This window comes from Corvus moneduloides, chromosome 3, assembly GCF_009650955.1.
Source record: "Corvus moneduloides isolate bCorMon1 chromosome 3, bCorMon1.pri, whole genome shotgun sequence".
Classification (NCBI taxonomy): domain Eukaryota; kingdom Metazoa; phylum Chordata; class Aves; order Passeriformes; family Corvidae; genus Corvus; species Corvus moneduloides.
In genome coordinates this window covers 35,161,664-35,176,815 of record NC_045478.1, presented here as the reverse complement: position 1 = coordinate 35,176,815, position 15,152 = coordinate 35,161,664, and the positions used below count along the sequence as shown (strand labels likewise).

Here is a 15,152-nt window from a genome sequence, read left to right as displayed (position 1 = left end):
TATGAAATCAAAAAACTGCTAGACCTTCTGGACTCAAATGGGATAAGCAATACATTGGGCCTATCTTAAAGATTCAAGGGAGAACTTTTCCTGCAATGACTGGACTAAACTGATTGCTCTTCTGTCATAATCTTGATGAGTGCCTTTGCCCTCATATTGATTTTCCCTTAAGGTCTGATCCAAAGATCGTTCACAGAAAAGAGGATCTTCCAGTGGGCTTTGGCTCATGTCAGTGTGTGAGGTCAGGTCAGGCATCACAAAACTTGGCAAGAAAGGTAACCAGGTCACAAAGACCACAAAGGCAAAGAAAATCCACAAGTGACATTTCAGAGTGGAGTGAAAAATGACACTAAGTCAGAATTCATCTTGACAAAGTCAGACATTGAAAAGTTACTTGTCATATTTCCTTCATAGCCATAGATTAAGAAAAAAATGAGATAGTGATTCATCGAACCTGTCTTGATATCTTTAGGTTGAGATGAACTGCCTCCTGGAGGTGCCTCTTTCTCTCCTTTGACTATAAAGGAGCCCAAGAGACTAGCTGACATTTAGGGAGCTGACTTTTAGGTGATAAAGTTAGAAAATTCCTGTCAAAGGAATCTGTGGAAGTATCTCTCTTTTGCTCTCTCTCCTTTGCTTCCTCCTAGCCATTAAGACAGTATTACAGGTAGGTCTGCTGGCTTGAAAAGGCACCCCCCTGAACCTCTGGTATGTCTAGAGACTATGCTTTCCTGTAGAAAAATCTCAGCTAGGAAACAGACATCTCATCATTTGACCTGAAGTAAGTTTTCCTTTCTCTGAAAAATCAGGATTTTTCCAATTCAAGAGTAATAATTACAATTGAATAAACTTCTTAGATTATTTAAAGTGAGAATAGAGCTCAAGGTTCAACTTCACCTCTGTTTTCCTCCTAAACAGTATAAATATCCTCTATTATTCCTTCCATCCCTTTAACAATAAGTTAGCATGAATTCAAATAAGGTTTTCCTGTATCCCAGCTGCGGCTCTAACTATTGGAATAGAGGCAGAGTCCAGGTAATTCTTGTTGAAATCAACGACTGAATAAACTGACTTTGTATTTTATGTGTGTCTTTACAAATCTGGCCCAACATTTATTCAGGAGAATACATGCAGAAATAATTTCATTTCTTTCCTTATATTGTTATATAGAACAGAGTATAGTTGTGTCCTTCACAGAGAAGAAAGGCTCTTCAAAACAAAATGTACCTTCTGTTTAATGCCATAGAGGAGCAAAACTGACACCTAATTTCTTCAGACCATTTGTTTACTGGGTTGGTCTGAGTTCACTTTTTTCACATTTTCAAAGGAGATGTTTTACAAGTAGCTGGATTCTTAAAGGTATTTGGGTTCAAAAACTATGTGTTGTTCCATAATGTTTGTTTTTTTTTTTTTTTACATCCTACTGCCTTTTTAAGGACCAAAATCTTTGGTAATTGATAGTCAATGGCATTGAAGCTTCTAAATTTAACTAAAAATGTATTTGGGCTATTAAGGGAGTTAAACTTTAGATGCTTTTGAAAATTTAGACTTGTATAGTGAATGAATATATGATTTTCTACTCAGCTTTGAAAGAAAGTTATTTGATTAGAAATACTATTTTTTTTTAGTGAACCATAATTCTTCATTCAAGTGTTACATTTTGGTTCATTGCAATCAAATGTCTTCAGGAAGTTATTAGTGCAAATGGAGGCATCTCTGATAAGACACACATGAGCTGTTTTGGAAATGATCATCGCTTGAGACACAGACTTTGGTTTCTCTGATTTTTTCCCATTTCTTTTTAATCACTGAGAGAAAGAGAGCAAAGTGTTTGTTACAGCATGGCAAGAAAAGAGAAGAAATAACTGCAAATAAAATGGATCTGCTCATGAAATAATGTGAACATTGTGGTGGGACATAACGTGGTTCGAATTTGACAATTGCTAAAACATATATGGACCTAGATTCTTCTCCAGAATCAGATACGTAACTTAAAGTCACTGTTTTTGTAGCAAGTGGAGGTGGATCCTACCTATGCTATCTATTAAGAAAAGGTCAGCTATGGAACAAACAGAAATATTACTTTTATTTTTAGTTACATATTCATTGTTTGATTCTGAACCTATGGGTACATAAAAAAATGGAGTAAGACATTTAGTATAATTGTGGAGACATGCTTCTTCCTGAAGTTAATAGAGCGTCATTCTTCAAAATGTGAAAGCAAAACATATAAAATAATAAAATAGTCCACTCTGTATTGCAAAATATTTTAGAACATTATTATAAGTAATTAAAATGCATACTAGTAAAAACATTTGCCAAATATAAAAATAAGTTAGTTTCTTCTCAGTGAAATTCTCTTGTGGGTTGGCCATACTTGTGGGAATATTTCAGTGTTAAAATATATGAAAGTAAGTTTTTCTTTATCTGTTTCATTGTCTTAAGAAAATGCCTAGATTTCTGGTCTCAAGAAATATTTTGATTGGTGCCTATCAAAACAGTCTTTTAATATCCTTTTTGAATCCCTTAATACCTCCAAAGCTTTAGGATTAGCTTGACTAATAAACTCAGTTCTGAATAAACTTAACATTTTTCTTCATTGCTTATAAACCTATCTGTCTACAACAATGAATCAGCCAAAAGCAAGAAAGCCAGAGGAAAATTAAAATCCTTTCGTATGTTTTATCAAGAAGAAACAATATTTTGCTCTCTCTCTGCTTGGTTTTGAGGCTAAGTCTTGAAAAAGGGCTAACAATTCTCCCCAGTGAACATGCTCTTCCCTGTAATCCATGCAGTTTCTGAAACTGAGAAATACAGAGGAAAGAAGAGCATAATTTACAAATTTAACTCTGAAAATTACATACACATTTTCCTCCTTGGGTTTGAACTGGAAGCTAGAAATATTTCTATGTAAGACAGCTATAGCCATTCCTGTGTTGATTTGCCACACTTTACCTCTGGTAAAACTAGAGCATGTAGTCCATGTTGTGTCCAATGAGAAAATTTTAAGAGTTTGCAGGAGAATGACTGTGGTTGTCTGTCTCTTGATGGATTTGGACCACAAATACAAACATGTGATTCAAACATAAACCTGGCACATATCCCCTGCACAGAGAAAAATACAGTTGAATAGTTTATTAATAACGTGAGCACACAAAGTAAAGCTGATTCCAGACGGTTTTGTAAACTCCAGTAACTCAGTGAACGTTACATAAATTGTTCTGTTCATTAGTCTCAGTAGATGAACTAAGCTATTAAAAGGGAACACAGAAGTAAAAAAAACCTATCTATTATACATATATTTTTGATCTGTTCAGAATTTTAAGCTCTCTCTTATGCTGAGCCATTTCAATGCAAGTGCAATGTTCTGGTGAGGGAGTTAGAAGACTGACCATGCTAGCTTGGTTTTGGATTTCATAATGATACAAACAACCCTGGTTCATAAGAGATAACAACTGGGAATGAAAGTCACAAAACAAGGTATCTGAATATTAAAGTTGTAAACTCCACAAAACACAACTTTTTTTGATGTTTACAAAAGCTGGGGGTGAGTATGGTGGATATAATTTGCATGAGCAAACACTGTCACCCAAATATTGAATGGGGCTTCATGTACTTCTGTGTCCTTAGTCAAATACTTGATACAATTCCAGCAGTAGCTTCCCAGCTGAAGGTTTTGGCATAAATGACTGCTTCACTTCCTGAAGGTGAAAGGAGCTGTGTTGCCTTCTGTGTTCCCTTCTAGGAACACATTCAGGCCTTTGAAATGCAATTTTCACCTTTCGAATGCATAATAGGAAAAGTGTCCCTTTGTCTTTGGTGATGTATACTTTACCTTTAGATTGTAGGTTGAGGAATGCTCCTCTGTGGGCATTTCTTGATGCTGATGTAGCTGTTGAATTTCAGCTATTCCTTTGCTGTGCTCTGGGTTAATAAAAGTAATGTTATATCAAGTTTCCAGAAGCAAGAGAAAGTTCAAGTAAGGAGAACTTGGTAAGTGACTGTCATTTACATCAAGCAATCCTGGCTGATTCTGTCCTTGCTCATCCAAGAGATACCTCCAGGAAGATTTCCCTGACATTTTTTTAGGAGCTCTTATTTTCTGATATTGGGTAAGAGAGTTTGTGGTGGGCTGACAGCTTGGCCTGGGATGGCATAGTTTTCTCTTTCCTTATGACTGTACTTCCCACAACAGTAGTGTCTGTGCACAGGGCACAAAGCCATCTTGTGCCAGATAGCCCAGGTGCAGGGATGCAGTTTCCTGAGCAGGATAGCTGGGATGATGCAGGAGCTATTCCTGCTCAGGAGCAGAATATCTAGGCTATGGTAATACTCATATGATCTCACTGTTCCCAGTGAACAAGCTAGGTTGGTAATTTGGGTAACAAATCCGTCTTAATTTATATGCTTATTCTTTCGCTTTTTAGAATGGCTGAAGGAAATTCCTGTTTAAAAATCTAAGCATCAGTATGTTGTCCACACAATAATGCATTTAAAGAAATGTTCTATCTTAAGTATGAAAGTCAATCCACTGAAAATGTGGTTGCTATGGCTTCTTTCATGGATTTTGCACTTACTATCTGTAAAACAGTACCTATCTGTGATCTCCACACAAGGTGTCTCCAGACTCCCAGGGAAGTGATATTCAGCAATTCATGAACAGGCTGGACACCCAAATCCTGTCTCATGTTTTACACTGGACCCAGTGTTTAGTACGTGTCCTGGAAATAAAATTTTTAAGTTCCTGCTATGTACTTAATTTTGTTATGAATTTAATAGGGACTCTTGGGTATGCAGGATTGGTATTGGCACTAGACAGCCCACAGGGATACATTGAAACAGCCTGTAGAAACTGAGCTGTCTCTCTGCGTCCTCATGCTCTTGATGCTGAGGTAAGAGTGGGATTTGCATCCTAGAACTATTTTATGAGCTCAGGTGATGAGCTGTTGGATAGGAAACATATGTGCTTATTGGGGAGGGATAGAGCTGCTGTTCCGTTTTGTCAACATTCAGCTCTCCCCCAGGCAAAATGGAAAGTGCCCTTCTGCTGGGCCAGTAACCACTCTAAGCAAATACTCTCTGCAGTTGTCCCATTGCAGACAGACCACTGGATATCCAGGAGTATCAGCTTCCAGGGACACAGAGGAAAAAGGGACCTGACACATTTGGGTAATGGTAAGAGCCCCAGCTTGGCAGAAAGGTGTCACTTCTATCACTAGTCATTCATTTTATCTAATTGCTTTCTAGTTATATGTGCATAAATATTGTTGGAATAGAGATTATTACCTAGGGCTCTTGGACTCTTGACTCTGTTCTGGTTTAAACCCAGGCATCAACCACACAAATGCGCTCTCATTCCCCCATGCACTCCTGGTGTGGTGGGGAGGAGAATCAGAAAAACAGGTAAAACCCATGGGTTGAGATAAGAACAGTTTAAGACTTCAAATACAGTAAAATATAATAATACTACTGCTAATAAACATGATAATAACAATAATAAGAACAAAAATTTTATTGACAAGGAGAAAGATATTTAAATATAAATAAAACTCAAGAGAAATAAGTGATGCACAACACAATTGCTCTTCATCTACTGACTGCTTCCCATCCATCCCCAATCAATGATCGCCCCCTCCTGGCAAATTCTGCCCAGTTTAGATACTGGGCATGACATTCTATGGTATGGAATATCCCCTTGGACAGTTCAGATCAGCTGTCCTGGCCTTGCTGCCTCCTGGCTTCTTGTGCACCTGCTCACTGACAGAGCATGGGAAACTGAAAAGTCACAGAATCATAGAATGTTTGGGGTGAAAGTGACCTTAAAGATCATCTTGTTCTAACTCCCCTGTCATGGGCAGGGACACCTGCCACTAGACCAGGTTGCTCAAAGCCACATTCAACCTGGCCTTGTTAATTTTTTTCTTACCTGAGAGTTTATTATTGCAGAAGATAAAAGTGAACTGAAAAGGAAACATTTTGTTTCATTACTCAACCACAAAATTGTGTAGTTGAGCTATCAGAGAAATTACAAAAATATATTATTTCAAAATAAGCTTAAAAAGTCCTAAACATTTTAAAGTTCTAGTAGTGGTAGCTTAAGACAAATTTTTCTCATTGTAATCTTTTTTGCTTCAAATTGTTTCAATTCTTCAGCTGCTTTTGGTGTAAATAACTTTTTTGATGTATTCTTGTTTGTGAGTGCAGAGGATGTTGATGTGATGTTATGTCCAGAGACACTGGCAGTCTATCCAAATAAAACACTGCTGGAATGTGAGGCAGAAGTTGGTACTACAGCATTAAATGTTCCAAAGGTGGTAAGCACAGTGCTGCTTGAAGAGTTCACAGCAGAAGCATTGCTAGGCAATTGCTAGGATGTAGCCCCAAATGCAAGGGGATTACAACCAACAGAAACGCTCTCAAAAGCAGCAGTGTTTCCAGATGATGATGCACTGGCAAGACTGGAAATCATTGTAAATGAGAAACTGGTAGCACTGTTACTACTGCTGTTCACGGGAAAGCTTGGCAGCCCAAGGCTTGATGTTTGTGGTCCTCCAAATCCAAAGGAAGGCAAGGGTTGAGTAATTGTGTTATTTAATTCAGATGGCACAGCTGCTTTTGTCAATGCATTTAAAGCTTTCAACTGAGGCAGCTGATTCTTCCATTGTCCATTGTGTGGGACAGAATTTATATGTAATTCTGAATGTTACTGTTTGCTCGGCACTCATAACATTCCAGATAGATTGTTCTGGCAAGAAATCTGAGAAGCCTGACACATTCAGCTTTTCTTTCATTGGTGAGTAAGATGAAACTATCCATTGTCCTGAAGATTCCCAAATTTCCATGTCTTTCACTACACAGTCAAGAGTCTCTCCTCTTCATCTTTATAGCCATCAGCAATATTTTGACAGTAAATGCAGAAAATCTGTTCTGCAAAAAGTCTTTGACCTAGAGTAAGAACTTCTTAGCAACAACCAAAACATCCGTGTGTTATCAATATTATTCTCATACTAGATCCCAAACCACAGCACTGAATAAGCTATGAAGAAAAAAATGAACTCTATCGCAGCCAAAACCAGGACACTCAGAGGAGTGTTACTTTACCCAAGTTCCCTGGGATTTATGTCACAGTGTCATCATTCCTGACATAAAAATAGTAGCTGAGGAGCAATGATTCAATTGGAGGTAAGATTCAACTGTCTTAATGTTAATTGCTTTGGAGTTAATTGTTGAGTAAGAAAGGGATCTGGGCTCTTAATTGTTGGACAGAGAAACAAATGACTCAGCCCATCCTGAAGCGGGAGATGCTGATGAATCACTGAGCAGAAAGATACTTATATCAAAAAATGCTCCTCTGAGTATGGAGGAAATGGAGAAGACTTGCTTACCAAAAGTGTTGAGCTTGAGGACAGCTGAAGTGGTGGGAGACAAATTGCACCCTAGGTTTGCTATAAATCAGGGTTTGGGTTCCCTGCGAATCAAACCAAGAGTTCCTTAATATGAATGATTTTAAAGAGCAGATAGGATGTCAAAGGAGGAGTCCAGTTCTGTGAACATAAAACTGTCTAGTCTTCCTCCTGCATATGTGAAAATTAAATGATTACCCATGTATGGAGGAGCTGCACACCAAAATAGCCTGAACAACATGGGAAACAATAACTTTTCTGGTGTGTACAACAAAGCTGCAACTGAAAGCCTGGGCAGCTTTCAGAGGTCTGGAGAGCCTTAGCCCTTCATGTAAATTCAGTATATATATTTGAGGTGAAGAAAGCCATTATGGTTATGTTTTATTTATACTGCTCTTCTGCAGAAAGGTAGCAGTTTTAGGAAATGAGACACACTGTGCCCCCAAGGGAAAATCCTCCTGTAGATATGTCCTGTACAAGGAAGTCATTTGGTGGGCACACTGCATATGTGCCTTGCTTGGTGGAAAATTGCAGGTTTAATTGGGTTTTTCTCCTGCTGTTTTTTTAACAATACTGAATCTGTCACTATGCAGGGAACATTGTGTATGAAAAATATCCAAAAAAGATTAAGTGGCATCCTAGTCATTTGTTTAGTGCTTAGGGCATAAATGGCAAATCTCAAAAGGCTATGACAACAATAGAAATAATGTGTTAAAAAAAACAAAGCAAAAATTACCATACCATATAGCTTAGCTATATGCAAATCAGGGAGCATTAAATGCCAGTCTCCTAATTTTTTTAAGAAAGAAAACACAGAGCTAATAAAGAATGTTAAACTTTCTGGTCCCAGTGGTGACAGAAATCCTTTCAATTCCCATGTGGCACCAGCAACAAGGTAGATTTCTGTACGTTCTACTCATAGTGTGTCAATGCCAGCCTCAGGGGTTCACCAGGAGACACAACACAATGAAGTGAGCATTGGTCTGGGTCCACCAACAGATTTGAGTGCTGGAAAACTGTGTGTCTCTGTGTATAGTCCAGTTTTAAGGTTCCTACTCCCATACAGGAATCGACAGCCTTACAATGCCTGTCCTCTCTGCTTACCCAAGGACTGGATGTCTCATAAGGAATTCACAGTCAGCACTTGGAGGAGAAAGTTGTCTCAAATCTCTTTGAGGAGCTATGGGGAATAAGCTTCCATCTCACATCCTCATCCTTGCCTGGACTCGTAGTCATCCTACCTGTCCCTCCCAGAAGGTTCTTCCCTCCAGACACACTGAAGTAAGTAGATGGTCCCAGAAATTTTCTTTAGAAGTGGAGCAGTAGTCCTATAAGACATAACCAGAGAAAGTAGCAGTGGCTTCCTTACATGTAATCTTTACAGTGTAATTCCAAGTGGAATACTCTATATGGGATACAATTCCCTTCCCTTCTCCACCTGAAAGAATTCCAGTCACCTGCCACCACCTAGGTGAGTGTCCCAGCCAGCAAGGTATAGACACTCTGGCAGATGTTAAAGGGAGAGAGAAGGGTAGAAGGAAAAATGTAAATGCTATTTACATTTTTTTAAGCGTTACCTAAAATTGAATGGGAGTGACTTAATTTTTAAGTTATTTCTGTAGGACGGCGGTCCCGGGAAAGAGCAAAACAGCTTGTCCAGCCTTGACGTGTCCAGCCTGGGGCCAGCCAGCCAGGAGTCACACTTTTGCATGAAAGGTAAGGTCCTTTCACAGCGTAGCTTCATCTGCCCAAATTAAGTGAAAACTTAATTGAAACACATCCACTTCTTCACAGTTAGAAGACTGTCAGAATCAAACCTCTTCTTTTACAATCATTCAGTTTTTCTGGCACACCTTACTTGGAGATATATGCTGCTAAGGTCTCTTCCATGTCCTTTCTCCCTGTTTTTTCAGAGTGTGTCTGCTAAAGCTTTAAGCTGTTCTTGCATTCACAGTGCTGTCTTTGATGTCTGTTTATTCCTGGTACCATGCAGTGTCACATAATCAGATTGCAATAGCCTCATCGAGCAAATTCTTCCTTCCAAGCAGCAAATATATCAAGCTTTTGGACCTGAATAAAGGAATACTCTCTTTTGCAGGACCCATATTTCCAGTATAATTTCTGGGCAGCTAATCCCATAAGGTAAGTTCTAGGAGTCATGGAAATAGCCCCACATAATTAATTTTTTTCTGAAGTGCCAGCATTCTTTTATAAAAAAAAAAAAAAATTGCGAACTAGTGTGGAAATGAAGATGTCCTAGAGACAAAAGTAGAATTCACAACAGTTGTTTTAATTTCTTTATACATGACCCACAAAACAGGCTGCTAATTAATGGATTTTTCTTATTGCATTGCTTTCCTGTATATTTTTGCCCACTTATCTATCAGCTAGAATCTCTGTAAGGCAGGGTAAGTTTTTTAGGCTGTGCACATCTTGAGATTTTTATCTGTGACTGTATTTTTGTAGCCCTCAAAATAATAAGCATAATTTATAGTACTTTCCTGTTTTGTAACGTCAGTTATTCTGTCAGATCTCAATTTGAAAGTTGCTTCAAAGGGAAGCTGCTGGTTATGAACACAGAAAGTTGTCAACTTCTGAAGTGGTTTGACTCCAGAAGAGAACATTCCTGTCTAAAAATACTTAAATCCTTTTGTAGTATTTTTTGATCTGATGCTGAAGATTTTAAATTGGCTTTTGAACCCATGTTCGGCATTTTATAGAGCTGAATTAATTGTAAGCTTGATGTTTTCTTTTTCTTGAAAGATTATTCAGTTCCATTTTCTCCTTACAAAAATGCCATAAGGGGCTCCTGTGAGCCCACAAGAGAAAATGAAAGCTTCCAGTTAATAAAATGCATTTACCTGTGTGTATAAGCTGCGACTGACTGAACTTCCCCCAGCACTGCTGTTATTATATACCATCCATCTCCCACAGACATACAATACTCAAGGTCAGTGGGGAACAAAAGTTTTTGTATAAATGCTGGTATGCAAGAGTCCTTCATCTTCTGAAGCTGTTGTGCCTGAAGTGTGAAATAGCCATGAGAAAATTTGCTAAAATAACTATTATTTGCCTGTACACTCAGCTGCTTCTCCCAGAATGACACTTGCAGCTGCAAAGGGTTTCTGTGAACAGGTGCGAAACGGTTGTGGTTCAGCCCACAGAGATTTTATAGTAGAGGGAAGTAGAGAGAGGAAGGGAAAAGAAGGGAAGGGAAGCATAGAATGGCTTGGTTTGGAATGGGCCTTAAAGACCACCTAGTTCCAACTCCCCTACCTTTCACTAGACCAGGTTTCTCAGAGCCCCATCCAACCTGGCCTTACACACATCCAGGGATGGGGCATCCACAGCTTCTCTGGGCAACCTGTTCTAGTGCCTCCACCCCTCACCATAAAGAATTCCTTCCTAACATCTAATCTAAACGTGACCTCTTTAAGTTTAAACCCATTCCCCATTGCCCTATCACTGCAAGTCCTACTGGAAAGTCTTTCTGTGTCTTTCTTATAAGCCCCTTAAGTATTGAAAGGTTTCTCTGGAGCCTTCAGGGGACTGAACAACCCCAATTCTTCTAGCCTTTCCCCACAGGAGAGATGCTCCATTGTTGACTTGTGCTTTAGCGATGACCAGGCAAACTGATGTTTTCTGTGGAAGGAAATGGGTTTCTCCCACTTATCAGCTGAGGCTTGTTTTAAATTGCTCAAACTGCTTTTAAGGACAGGACTGCTGATGACTGCTCACTCTTTCTAAGAGAGGTGTGTTCTAGTGTCACTTTGTCTTAGAGACAATAACCATCTGCTTACGTACTACATCCTTTTTAATTCCTCATACCTCCTTCAGACTTGATGCACCTCAACATTTTTATGGCCTCCAAAGACTCCCACACAATCATCTCCTGATTGTTTACTAATAACTTAAATATACTAAATAGTACTGGCCCTCTACAGCTACCTTCAAGTTCTTACCATTTACATGCCTAAATTCTCTACCTTTGTACCTTTTAATCAGTTTCAAATCCCACTACAGAAGCTTGGCATTTAACACATGACTAATTAGTTTGCCTGACAATTTTAAAAAGAACATAATGAAAATCCAAATAAATTATACCGTGCCAACCTACTTTATCTATTACTAGTATGTTAGTAGAGACAACTTTCCATGCAGAATTGCTTTGTCTCTATTGCCTTCCCTCTAAAACACACAAATAGTGGAAGCTACACCTTCAGCATCGCTTAACTAATTTCTTTGAAGCTGTGCTGATCTGCATCCATTGAGGGCTTGACCAGAAACACACAAGCCTAAGAACTTCATCAAGCAATCCCTTCTGATGCAATTAGTCCTTAATCGTAGGAGTAGCCCCATTTAGGTTAGTAGTGAGATACAATCATATATTTTGGCAGCTACAGGCTTTTGTGCTGAGCTGAGTCACAAAAGGGTGCCAACATCTGCAGGAGCATTTCCTTAGGTGAGACATCTCAGTGTTACTCTCCCAGTGCTGGTAGCTCTGAGAACTCTCTGAACTTTTCAAGCTCAGTTGTTGTCTGCTCATGCTGCTGAGGGATGAGATGACGAGAATGGAGTCCCTTCTCCCCACCTTTGGCCTTTCTCCAAAGGCTTATCTCAGCCAATGTTCTTCATTGAGAAAATGAGATTCCCCATCCCAAATACGAGCTGCTGGGTAGCAGAGGTATCCTCTCAGTGCATGCAGCCTAGGGTATGTCTCTGACCCACCTCAAGGGAAGTGAGCACTTGAACTTGTGTTCCCATGATGCCAAGTATGTGCATGTTTTCTCTATAAATTCACTGACATTCACATTGGTTTTGTGGTTTTCCTGTGAGCTGCTGAGAAGCTTGCAAGTACACATGAGTTATTAGTGGTGACCAGACTCTACTTGCTTTCAAGATAGCTTTTCTCTGTATTAATTGTGAAAACCTTCCTCAGGGTTTTAGCTCAAGCCAAAGCTCCAAGCTGCATGTTAGTTGCTAGGTTGTAAGAGTGATATACTGTCAAGTGAAAGGGAGATGTTTCCTTGAACCCTTTGTATTTGAGCAATCTATCAGTGCCCCCAGGGAGGATGAGACCCTTGTGCCTGACTAGTCTGTCAGGGCTCTGTTATGGGGACCCCACTAAACAGCCACTGTATCACAGGGTGATTTGACCAATAATTCAGGGTCACACGCTGACAGTGTCCCCACTCTTGGTTAGCTTATTATCAGTTTTGTCAAGCATATTATCCACTGCCAGCAGCTGCCAGCACCCTTGAAAGACCCAAACTCACACTTCATGGAATAGCACACTTTATTATCAAACACATTGGTAATAGAAGACTGTGACAGGTTAAGGTTCAGAGATTGCCATCAGCAGTGTACTGACTGCAAAAATGAATTTGAAGCAATATCCAGACAAGCCCTAATCACCAATGAAAGCTAGCTCAAAATAATCATTTAGTGAACATAGAATAAGGTTCTTACCCAACTGGCATCCTTATGGGGACAAGACAGGTTCAGCCCATTGATGGATCTCGGAAGTTACAACGGAGTCTTCTCTAACCTTTTCCCCTACTTAATCTATATGTATATTATTTTCTTTGTGGGAGGAGAAAATGTAAGGTTACGATTTCATGTTTAGATGGAGTTTGAGTGACTTCACTCATTAGCTTATGTAGGGCATGAAAAGTAACATGTATATTTAAGATGATGAAGCAAATTCCAACTTTTGATTACCATCTGGAAAATTCCATTGGCTTAGTTCCTATTATCTGCACTGTTTTCAACAGAGCAAAACCACCATGCTGCTCCATCCTTTGTTTCATATGTGCATTGATTTCAACAGAGCATGACTGCAACACCTTCGTGCCACTCCATCCTTGGTTTCAGGCCTCCCTTGGGGTGATACACCAACCTTCCTAAGAGTTCTTGCTTCAAAGGTGTGCAGACAGTTTGTACCTGGTGAACTGCTGGGGGAGGGTTTGCAGCCACTGGGAGCTGGCAGAAGGGGGTTTTACCCCTCATGTGCTGACACAAAGAAGCCCGGAGGTCAACGCTGAAACCCCTCTGGAAGGCGGCACTCAGTGCCCATCACACAATGAAAAAGGGGCAGAGCTCCTCACCCAAAAGGGGCTTGTACCTTCCTGTCACTGTCAGGCAGGCACGCAGGCGAAGGCAAAGAAGAAAGAGAGAGGGGACTCTCCGTATGTGTTCTACACAGATTTATTGCAGGGAAAAGGCAGGGACAAAAAGACCAATTGGTGGCAGAGTCCAGCAATGTTATACTGGGCACGAATAGGTGGGGAAAGGGATCACAGCCAATGGGATAGAGATAAGCAGGTGGGGTTGACAGGAAGGGAACCAATGGGAACAACACATAGGAGGGACTTAGGGAAGGATCTAATGGGGCGTCAAGGAACAAAGAACTTTCTAGAACTGATACATATTAAACTTGGGAAATGAATATATATAACTTCATGCATAAAACAGGAAGGGAAAAACATTAACCAATTGGGAGAAAACATGTAAAAGCAGAACAAGAGAATCATGGGTGCTCACCATGACTGAAGTTACATGCTGAACTTGGGTTGCTGATCACCACAGGTGGTTGTGTGAGTTTTCCTCAGGAGACAGAGTGGCTGGAGCCACCTGCACCACCACAAACAATAGCCAATGCATGCACTCCTGGCTGAACTTTGTTTTTTGGTCCCCAGTATATTATTATGTATATATTTGTGTGTCTATATATGTTTTTTCCCTCCACTGCTAGTGTCAGATACTTGGGTGTGCTCAGGGCAAGAAATAAGAACTGTAATTTTGAGTTGTAGATGCCTGAGTGGTGAGACAGGGGATTAATCAGCTTGGTGGTTTTGTGTGTCAGATAGCTGAGGATGAGCACAACCCCATGTGGACTTCTTGAGGGGGGGCCCCAACAAAAAATGCTTTGTATTATACAACAACATATCAAATAAAAATATCAATGTAGGCCTGTTAAAGCCAGAAGTTTCTCAATAGATAAATATGTCTGAAATTATCACCATCTTATTTTTTAAGAGGCCTGGGTAAAATGGCCATTAGAGTTGATGGGTCAGACATAATGCTGCTAGAAAGTATGTACTTAAAAGTAAATGGTTGCAAATGCTGCTATTTCTATAAAAATATTTGTGGATGCTGAATTGTGAATAGAAATCATTTGTCAGCTTCATTATCAAAGCAACATCCAATGTTGATATCTGGTGAAACAAAAAGTATCACTGGAGAGAGATAATGTTTCTTTTTTTTGTAAGTAAGCACTGAAATGGTGGTGGTAAATTCAGCAAGGGTATTTTGTGTAGTTTTAAAAGGATTCTTTAGTGCTTTCATTCCTTTCATTTGGTTTGCTCTACAAATGGCAGCTGAAATATTTTCACAACTGCAGATGAGCAGAGGGCATATGCCATGGAGTCTCTCAGGCAGCAAAAATCACAGCATGTGGGAGTATAAATATGACATTGAACATTTACTGGTTGTTCAAAGACCTATGATAAACCCAGAGCAGAAACATAAATCTCCCTTCTTCATTTAAGACTATACCTGAATAATGTAGTCTTGTCTTCTAATTTAAATACAGGGAGTGGTATTTTTGGTTTTTTTTTTGGGGGGGGGGGGGAGGGGAGAGAACAACTAATTTGCAGAAGGGTAAAAGAGCCAACTGTCTTGAATTTTTAATTTTTACTGTTATCTTTCATTACTGAGGTGGTTAAATCCTCTGGGCTGCAGTATGCC

The 15,152-nt window shown here is 39.6% G+C and overlaps 1 pseudogene; it reads right to left on the bottom strand.

The window, feature by feature from the left end:
• Nucleotides 1-6,367: 6,367 nt before the first annotated feature.
• On the bottom strand, nt 6,368-8,639 carry LOC116440709 (annotated as a pseudogene).
• Nucleotides 8,640-15,152: the final 6,513 nt, after the last annotated feature.